General features: G+C 36.2%; 1 long non-coding RNA gene across 3 annotated transcripts; it reads left to right on the plus strand.

Annotated features, from left to right (window-relative positions):
* Positions 1-5618: 5618 nt before the first annotated feature.
* LOC136224118 (uncharacterized) lies at positions 5619-10381 on the plus strand. 3 transcript variants are annotated; one of them, XR_010686293.1, is made up of 6 exons: positions 5619-5753; positions 6250-6417; positions 7229-7423; positions 7771-8116; positions 8205-8309; positions 9697-10381. It is a non-coding gene; the product is annotated as an uncharacterized lncRNA (long non-coding RNA). The 3 variants fall into 3 exon arrangements; XR_010686291.1 differs by lacking the exons at positions 5619-5753; positions 6250-6417; positions 7229-7423 and having other exon boundaries at positions 7431-8116; XR_010686292.1 differs by lacking the exons at positions 5619-5753; positions 6250-6417; positions 7229-7423 and having other exon boundaries at positions 7431-8082.

Genomic DNA, 10381 nt, shown 5'->3' on the forward strand with positions numbered 1-10381 from the left:
GTGGTGATGGAGTCCAAGTTGATGGGGAGAAGGTAAGAGCTATCCGAGAATGGCCTACTCCGAGGAACGTGGGGGACATCAGGAGTTTTCATGGGCTAGCAACCTCTTATCGGCGATTCATTAAAAACTTCAGTTCTATAGTCGCCCCGTTGACGGAATGTTTGAAGAAGGGAAGGGGGTTCGAGTGGGCGGACGCCCAAGAGGAGAGCTTCGCCCTGATCAAGGAAAAGTTGAGTACAACGCCCGTGCTGGCGTATCCCAATTTCGATAAACTGTTCGAAGTTGAGTGTGATGCCAGTGGAGTTGGGATTGGTGGTGTCTTGATGCAAGAAAAAAGGCCCATTGCATATTTCAGTGAGAAGCTCTGTGAGGCACGACAAAAGTGGGCAACGTATGATCAAGAGTTTTATGCTGTAGTTAGGGCGTTGAAAGCGTGGGAACATTACTTGGTGGGGAAAGAATTCATCATCTACACTGACCACCAAGCTCTCAAGTACCTGGGAAGTCAGAAGCAACTTCGAAACTCCATGCATGCCCGGTGGTCCGCCTTCATAGATAAGTTCCCCTATAAACTTATCCATAAAGGCGGAAAACAGAACAAGGTGGCGGACGCATTGAGTCGAAGGGTGTCACTAATAAAGACAGTAAATCTGGAGGTCGATTGTTTTGAACACATCCGAGGAGAGTACCCGACGGATCCTAACTTTGGTGGTATCTGGGAAAAGTGTCGGCACCAGCATGGGGATGGGGCGTATCACTTGATGGACGATTATCTCATGAGGGGAAACCAACTTTGCTTACCCTGCACTTCTATCCGTGAGAAGGTTGTTCGTGATCTACATGGCGGATCTCTGGGAGGGCATTTTGGGCGGGACAAGACATACGAAGCAGTGAGTTCCCGATATTTCTGGCCTAAGATGAGGAGAGATGTTACCTACTTAGTAGAGCGATGCTATATTTGCCAGACCGCCAAGGGACACACTATGAATGCTGGCTTGCAGCTACCCCTACCTGTACCAGGAACCATATGGGAGGATCTATCCATGGATTTTGTCCTAGGGTTACCCAGAACTCAGCGAGGCATTGATTCCATCTTGGTCGTTATTGATCGGTTTTCAAAGATGGCCCACTTCATACCCTGCCGCAAGACTAACGATGCCTCAGCGACTGCTAAGTTATTCTTCAAAGAGATTGTCAGACTACATGGCGTACCTAAGAGCATTGTCTCGGATCGTGATACGAAGTTCCTCAGCCACTTCTGGCGGACATTGTGGGCTCTGTTTGATACGTCTCTGAAGTTTAGCACTACCGCCCACCCTCAAACAGACGGACAGACAGAGATTGTCAATAGAACTTTAGGAAACTTACTGCGCAACAAATGTAAGGATAAGCCCAGGATGTGGGATGTGGTTTTGGCCCAAGCTGAGTTCGCCTACAACGGCTCTGTACATTCGGGAACCGGGAGATCCCCATTTGAGGTGGTATACACGAAGATCCCGAATCACGTCCTTGATATAGCCCATCTTCCTAAAGGAAACGTGACTGCCAACCAGCTGGCCAAGGATTATGTACAGATGCACCAAGAGGTGAGAGAGACTCTTGAGGAGAGAAATCAGAAATTAAAGGCTACGGCGGATGAGCACCGCAGGGACCTACAATTTGAAGTTGGGGATGAGGTTATGGTATATTTGGGCAAAGAGAGACTCGCCAACGCCCCAAGCAGTAAGCTTCGGCCTAGGAAATACGGGCCATATAAGGTCACCAAGAAGGTCAATGCCAATGCCTATCATATAGCATTGCCGAATTGGCTTGGTAAAATCTCACCACCGTTCAACATCCGTGACCTTAGCCCGTGGAAGCCGGATGGTCCTTTGGAGTTCAACAAGGACGAATCAATACCGAGATCTTTTAAAGAAGGAGAGAATGATGAGGACATCCTAACTGAGATCACTGATCACGCGCGCTCTGGCGGATCCTCAGACATCACATCCACGGAGGTTGTACCTAGGAGGGCGGATCCTCAGGACATACGAGCGGGGCGGATCTAGGAGTACACAAGGAGGCGTATCAACATCTGACCAGGGGAGGATGTTCAAGCTACTCCTGGGCGGATCTCCAGGTTTACTTCCTCCCGAAGGAATTCACCAACAACCCTGACGCTCTGTACCTGTACCTTTGTACTGATTGTCGGGGCGTATTACCTATTTTACCCTTTTATTGTTAACCTCATTGTAACCCTAGTAGGGGTAGTCCTTGTCCTTTTCTTATCTTTAGGGGGATGTATTTAAACCCCCATTTTGTAAGGATGAGGCAACTTTTTTTATCAATCAAAAATCATTCTCTTTAAGAACCTAAGGTTTATACCTTGTTTATTGGGATTCACTCCTTCTAGTTTAGCTAGAGAAGAACCTCTTTGTTGGTTTACGATTAAAACCTTCATTTATCGCTTTCAATCTGTATCATTCTAACTACTTAAAGACTTTTTCCTTTTTTCCATCATATAAATGCAATGCAAGAGAGGTGCAGCTAATAAATAAACTAGAAATAAAAATAGTGATGATGAAATCATAAAATAATAGATGTTGTTTATGCTTTTATGATGAAGTGTAAATTGTTACTGATCTCAGACCTCAATCACCGGTGGAAAAGTTACCCACACCGCCCAACATGTCGGCCTTTTTGCTGCTAGGCTCGCTTTGCCTCCTCCTCAACACCTTCTAACTCCGGGAATCATTCCTAAATTATAATCATTTTTTAATTGGATTTTATTTTATTTTAACTTAATTAGCTTCACATTTTGTTTTGTTGTACTCTTAAAATTTTAATGTCATAGAAGAAAATTAACAAAAAATGAGGAAACAGTTTATGGAACTTATTGAATTTGAGTCTAAAAACCTGATTATAATTATATTAAAATATTGTATAAGACAAGAAAAGGTAAATTTTATTCACACAAAAAAACAAATTCTGTGGCGTCAATTGTATATGTAACTAATGCTAGGCATACATGTCTTATCTTAAATGGTAAATATATATAAAAATAATAGAGAAAATAATTACATGTAACCGTCACCGGGATATTAAAAGTTCTTTGCACCTTAAAATGAGGCTATAAATAGAGGAGGTAGCTATTCATAAAAAAAACACATCAAATTAAAAAAGTTGTGAGTTGAGTAGAAGTAAGATTAATGGAGACGAAAATTGTAAGTTTCTTGATTTCATTTGGGTTGATAATATTGAGCAAAGGAAGCAGTAATTTGAATGAAATCTCATGTGGAGATGTCATTTTGGCATTACACCCTTGCAACACCTATTTGGCAGCAATTGATCCAACACCACCTCTTCCTTGCTGTTTGGTTGTCCAGAAAGTAAATGAAGAAGCAACCACTGCTCAAAATTGTAGGGAGTTATGTGCCTGTTTTAAGGAAGCTGCTCCTATGCTTGGGGTTAAGCCTGAAAGGGCTAAGCAACTTCCTAACTTATGTCATTTTCAAAATTGCACCCACAATTGACCCACTAACTTAAATTATCCATAGAGATCATGTTCTGATTTATATTTCTTTGTTGTGTGCAGGATTACAGTGTAGCAGCCAAAGCGGGTTGGAAATGAATGCCGCTGCAACCTATGCGGAATAAATTACTAAAATTATTTATGTGCAGTTCCTTTGGAAGATCTATGTATGGATATATGTATTGGATAATTGAGAATTATGTTTTTATATGAAAGAGATGAGCTTTGTTTTCTCTATATGCTTTCTTCCATATCAACTAATTTCACTGTTTTTTTCATCCATAATTACATATATATATATATGACAATGAGAAACTATCATTTTGGAGAACACATTTAATAACAGAGTAAAATGAACTTTAATTAAACTGATATTTCATTATTCATTTCTCTTTTTATTTTTATAATTTTCAAAAAAAAAGTGGAATATATATATATATATATATATATATAATTATCAAATTATTGTCCTGCCCCTGATTATGTAAGAGAAAGTGCTAAGAATCATATGATATTTGATAAAACTGAAAATTAAGTATTGAAAAAAAAGCTAGGAGAACCTGCTATTATGTTTAATATTCAAAATAGAGCATTATCCTGCTTTTATTTTTTATTTTTGAATTTTTGTTGTTTTATTTTGATGAGATGATGATATTCATATTGTTGGTATATAGTTATAGATATTAATGGCAGATCTAATTCCAGGAAGATAAATTCCAATACTGAGAGTCACCATGGCATTCGAAATGAAGGAAGCTCTTCCAGAGGGCAGGTGCAAAACATGCTAGCTATGTGGTTCAATGGGATGAAGCAATGGAACTTAAGCCACATAAAGAACGAGAGTAGCGAAAGAATTACAAAATGTTCATAGGGAGGGTGTTTCTTACTATAATGTGGTACAACAGCCGCTCCCTCGCATCAAACCATCTTTTACGATAAGCGTTTCACGCTCACCGCACCAAATGATGTCTTTCTTTTTGAAATCTACTATCTAACAGCTCTCTGATGACCTGAGGATGATAACAAACGTCAAAAAAGAGGTCCGAGTTCCAGCAAACCCTCTGATACCTTAGTCAGACAAATACTTAGCTAAGCATTTAATAACATGAAAGCAATGAGAATGAGTGAGAATATATAGGGTTACTTACCTTTAACTTTAACTACAAAGCTATTTACAGGCAACAAAGTGTGTACCTGAACAAGTTACAACGTTTAATTGGTCTACGGACCCTATATTTCCTTTCTGTGAGAAATGTGAACTTGGGGAACGTGTCTTTGAAATCCTGGCTAATTATCGGTCCACAGGTCACCCTAGGCAACTCCTAAAGAGACTCCTAATGCTTTGTAGCCGAAGAGAAGTATGTTCATGAGCCTTAATAAGATGGGGCCCAAATGTTGGCTTCGGAATACACGGTCGAAGCCCATTGACTTAAACCTCATTCAAATAAAACCATATGAGTTAGTATCAAACTCGATTATATCTGGCCCGATCCCTGCACATAAACATGTCTAAGCTTAGCAGATAAAAATTATTAGACAAAAATACCCTCCCAGTTTAACATTATACCAAAAACATTCTTTTTCCTAAAAGAAAAATGCAACAAAATAATCCTAACAAAAAAATGTCACAAGCATTATTTTGTCCCAAATCAGTTTACAGTCTCCAAATTGTGAAAGACCAAAATCACTTCTATTTCCATCAATAATATTTGAAGTATGTAGTTAAATATTTTTCCAAAGAAATAGTTAAAAGAGTATATATGTAAATTATAAAAAAAAAGATAAAAAGAGTATATATATGTTTTACAGCTGTATTCAAAAATTAAATTTAAAGCTAATGGATGATGAAGGGGGTAATATTTCATCTATGAGAATATTCTAGAGGTCAAATGTTATCAAATAATAACAGAGGGACCAAATGACAAAATATTGGATACTACATGGACCAAATAAATGTTTAATCTTAAAATAAAATGATTCATGTACAGAAACCCTACGTGATAAAAGTTAATTACAAATCTAACCTTAGACAATGTCTAACCCTTTCAAATCTCATATATAAATAAACTGATTACTTTTACAGAAACCCTAGCCTCTCAAATCTCATATAGGTGCAACTCTCCACAAAAAATATATTGTCTTCTTTAATCATATCGAGTTCGAATTTGTTAGGATTTCTATGGATCATCAACATAGGTGAGAAAGTCTTGTTCGTTGCTCTGCCTGTGATTTTCAAGGAAATGTACGTATACTCTCTCTGTACTTGTATATATGTGAATTTGATGCAATACGAAACTATTTCTACAAATTCCTGCACTGATTTTTAGTTTGTTTTCTAATCTACCCAAAGCTCCTAATTTTTAATATATGGCTTTCCAATTTGAACTTTGAGCTCCATCATTGAGTTTAAAATATAATGTTTCTCAATCCAAATTATTTTGGTTTTGGATTTATTTTTTTCCCTTCTGAAGTTTGCAAATTTCTCAATAGATTATTTAGGTTGTAAACTAGATTTTTAACTTACAAACACAAAAAGAGTTAGGTAAGGAAATGGCTATTGAGGCACGGAAGGACTTCTTTAAAAAAAAATATATATATCAGAACTCATTGAAAAATTTGAACAGATCTATCATGGAATATTTAAAAAATGAAAAGAAATTGGAACAGATAGGGAAAAATATGAGTTGATCTAGACAACAGCTGATTTAAACAGGAAAACATGATGATTTTTAGTATAGTTATTGTTGTGCAGGGAAATGGATGCTGAAGAAAAGGATAATCAATGTCAAGATGTGAGTGTTTCAATAGGTCTTGTAGGCACTTATACCAAATCAGAAGGAGAAAAAAAACGATATTCTAGTATTGATTGCAGAACGTCACCGGCGAAAACTATTAATCGGTTGCAAGTAAGTTGAGTTTTTGAGTGCTATTTTCTTGTTTATGTTAACATGTCTCTTACTCCTGAAATTTGCATTATTTAAATGACAAATGATCAAAAAAAAATTGAGAACATTTGTTTTATTGTTTGGTTCATTATATTGTAAGTTGTATGACCAAATTTCTTTGTTGTACAATGCTATTATTGAGTTGAGTTTAGAATACAATAGTTCATCTCTCTCAGCTCTAGCTTGTTATAATGTCTCGAACATCTTTTGTTGGCTGGCATATTTATAAAAAAAAAGTCATAAAAGTAAAACCTCTTGGAAGGAGGTGGATTTTCTTATGCAATTTTCAGATTTAAGACTTGAACTCATAAAAATAAACCCATATAATTTTTTCTTAACAGCACTAAGATTCATGTTTTTTTTTATATTCAAGTTCAACACATAGAAAACTCAAAAAGGCTTCCATTTACAATTTTTTAGGCAATATGAGAAGAGGAAAGAAGAAGATGATATGAAGATATGTTAAATGGACCTAATAGTATAAAAGAGAGTGCTTTTTAAATACCTTTTAATTTTCAATACCTTTTAGGACCTATGAGTTTTGAAGAATACTAATATTGAAATTTCTCTTTTTTAGTATCATTCAAATGTCTTTTTCTATTAATGGAACATGAGTTGAAATTAATGGATACTAAATGTGATAATGTCTGCATCAACATGGTTAAAAGCCATAGAAATACTTACAAATAAATGATTTTAGAATTGAACGTGAAAGGAACATGAGTTGAAATTATTGGATTTTTGGCTGACCAATGCCAGCAACTTTTGGCAGCCGTCCTGGTCTCTTTGCAGGAACAACCAGAGGAGCACCGACAGCTGGAGCAGTCATGGCACCTGGAGTTGTCAAGGCAGCAGCTTTCTTCAGACGACCTCTAGTTCTTCCATTTTATGACTTCTCAATTGTACCCAATTGTATTTTTTTCATAACAAGCACCTTATTGAACTCTTCATGCTCTTTTTGCCCCAAGTAAGTTATTCTCTTTTCAAATTAAGCACTCCATCAATGTCTTTTAGAGTCACTTTCAATTGTTTTTCCTTTGAAGGAAACTCCAAAGAGAATTTCTCTATCCACTTTCACTACAAAAAAAGAGGGCTTTAGCAGCCTTTTTCAAAACCGCCCCATGGGCTTTATGAAAAGAAGTCCATTTGAATAGCCCATATAAGATAGAGTCCTTAGGCCCATTCCAACATATCATCTGATTTTAGGTTTACTCTGATTTTAGATTTACTTTGAATCACCGATATACTTTCTTCTTCCTCAACTCATCTGGTCTTTCTTGGTCTTTCTTCTTCTTCTTCTTCTCCATCGTGCAGTTCTCCATTCCTAAACCTCTATTCTTACAAATGTATTTTTGTTGAGCGATTATACTTGAAGACGCGCTACTCTCATTTCAGAACCATAGTGAGATGTGGTCGATGAGCAATCTGCGATCCTGATGCTGGCTAATAGGGACCAAGGGAGAGAGAGAGATCAAGAGCTCTTATTCCTCTCACTGACTCCATCCAGACTCATCCAATGGAGGCCACACAAATTCTTTTGAGCTCTTGTGAAAAATCCAATGTTTAGAAGATCAGATTTATCTAATGATCTTATGTTTGGGTATCTACCTCGGCTTTGTATTGCAGGTACGGTTGATTCTCCTCAAGTTTTGGATGACAAGTACGGTGGATCTTTAAACAAATCAATTGTGTAAGTGTTACAATATCGAAGTGAAATTTTTACTGAATAATTCTGATCAATTGTTCAGGTTTCTCAAATTCAGTAAATGAAGAACATAAAGAAGAGTAGATTTCATCAAATGATTCGCTACTTTAGGTTTCTCCAATTCTACGGTAGACCTTGATTTGATAAGGTGAGCTAGGAATTCATTTGTTAAATAACTATGTCTTTGGCTTTAGTTATATTAGCACTTGTTAAATAACACTTGTTAATCTTCTGAAATTTGGGGTTGTGTCCATCTTTGAACTAAGTTGCTGTAATGGATTGATTTCTGAGGATTCTCTGTTCTAGTCATTATCTGTCAGTGGGCTTTGCAATTTCGGTCTTTAATTTGATATTCATCTTAGCTTGTGATTATCTATTACTTTCAATTAATTCTTTTAATTTATTTACTTGTTGCAGTAAATAGATGTATATGACAAACTTTATTGTCATGAATGCACTTCATTAGTGGGAAATTAACAATTCAAAATTTTATTAGCTACATTTCCTACTTCCTTGGTTAGATTTTATGAGCCACTGCTTTTTAAGGGATTCATGTGTCATGAATGTTTTTTGATTGTTAATCTTTTTATTTCTACTTAGGAGGTTTATTGTTAATCAAGGATTTAAAAACTAATTCTATCGAAATTGATTAAGAAATGCCACCCAACATTATGAAAACAGTGCATTTATGGTGTTTATAATATATAAATATTGGGAAGGATTTCTAATAAAGCATACTTCACTTTTCCCTTCTAAGAAAGAACCTTCCTTAGTCTGGTAAACTGAAAACACCATCCCATGCTAATTAACTACTATAATTATTGTATTTTCATATAATTGTTCTCTCTCACTTTAGGATTTTCCAGCTGGTTTCAGTTTTTATTCTTTTCATCTCTAGCATTCATAATTCTATCTTTATATAAACCTTGCCTGCGGCTTTTTTCCCCCTCTCCATTGCAATTTCCCAACCTCTGAATTCCTCTTACTCAGGTAACTGCAATTCTATCATTCTATTCATGAACTCGATCATAATGTGATTTTTTCAATTGTAAAACCCATCTTCAGATTTTCTTTTCTTAATTAAATTAATCTCCTTTCTTCATAGCTATTTCTCCTTTGCCAACTTTAGTGCTTGTTTAACATGTGGGAGCGGTTGTAGGATGAGCTGGTCTAGATATGTTTTATTGCTTTGTCTTCATGCACATTGTGTGGCTTTCTTTATTTATTTCTTTTAATATTCAGGACAATATGAATTTGTTTTCTTTATCACATTCCCCAGAGGAAGCACTGAACTTCAATTGGGGATCTTAAGCTAGGGCATTAGTGATTTTCTACTTTTCTTTCTTTATTAAGTTATGATTTTGCATGTTTTGATTGATTTTGGTTGTTCAGTTTTGTGTTTTTGGAGAAGGGTTTAGGTTTTTGAACTTGTTTTCCTTGCTTGTTTTGTGTTTTGACGAGTGAATCTTACACTACCATTTCAATTAAAGTTATGCTGCATTGTTTAGTGTAATTTAAGGCTATTTGGTTTTCAGTGTAGGGGTTTATGCTTCAATGGAGATGAAATGGGAATTGAGGGATTTCAAGGAAGAAATGGTAGGGAGTAAGTTTCATCAAGTCCATGAAGCAGCTTCTTCCGTTCTCTCCTTAACTCTCCAATTTAGAGAATACGAGAAACAATTTGAAGTGGCTAAGGATACTTTACTAAAGCAAGAGGAAGAACTCCGAGAACGAGAAGAAGAAGTTGCAATTAAGTTAAGCAGGATAAAGGAAAGGGAAGATGAGATTCAGAAACAGGAAAAGGAATTTCAGGAGCACAATTCGGAGGACAAGAAAGTGATTCCGGTTCAGAAGGAGGTGGAGGACTGGAGTAGGATGCTTATTATGAAATGGAAGGATTGGCGCAAAAGGAGCATCAGGAGTGTATTCAGGATCTTACTGCGAAAAAGAAGCAATTGGGTTCGCTTATGAAGTCTATTGAAGATCGGAGTAAAAAGTGTTGGAATATCTTTAACGTGATTTGCAAAGATTAGTCTTTGCTATAAAATAGGTCTTTATCTTTTTGTTTGTTAATAAACCTAGTTTTAGGAACTAGATAAGTTTTGAAGTGTTCTTAGTTTGGTAGGATTTGGCTTCCTGATTTTTCTCTAGTTTGTTAACAGATTTTTTAGACTTTATAAGCTGTACTTTCTCTTTTGTTTTCAATAAGAACGATCACTG

This window comes from Euphorbia lathyris, chromosome 3 (assembly GCF_963576675.1).
Source record: "Euphorbia lathyris chromosome 3, ddEupLath1.1, whole genome shotgun sequence".
Taxonomy (NCBI): Eukaryota; Viridiplantae; Streptophyta; class Magnoliopsida; order Malpighiales; family Euphorbiaceae; genus Euphorbia; species Euphorbia lathyris.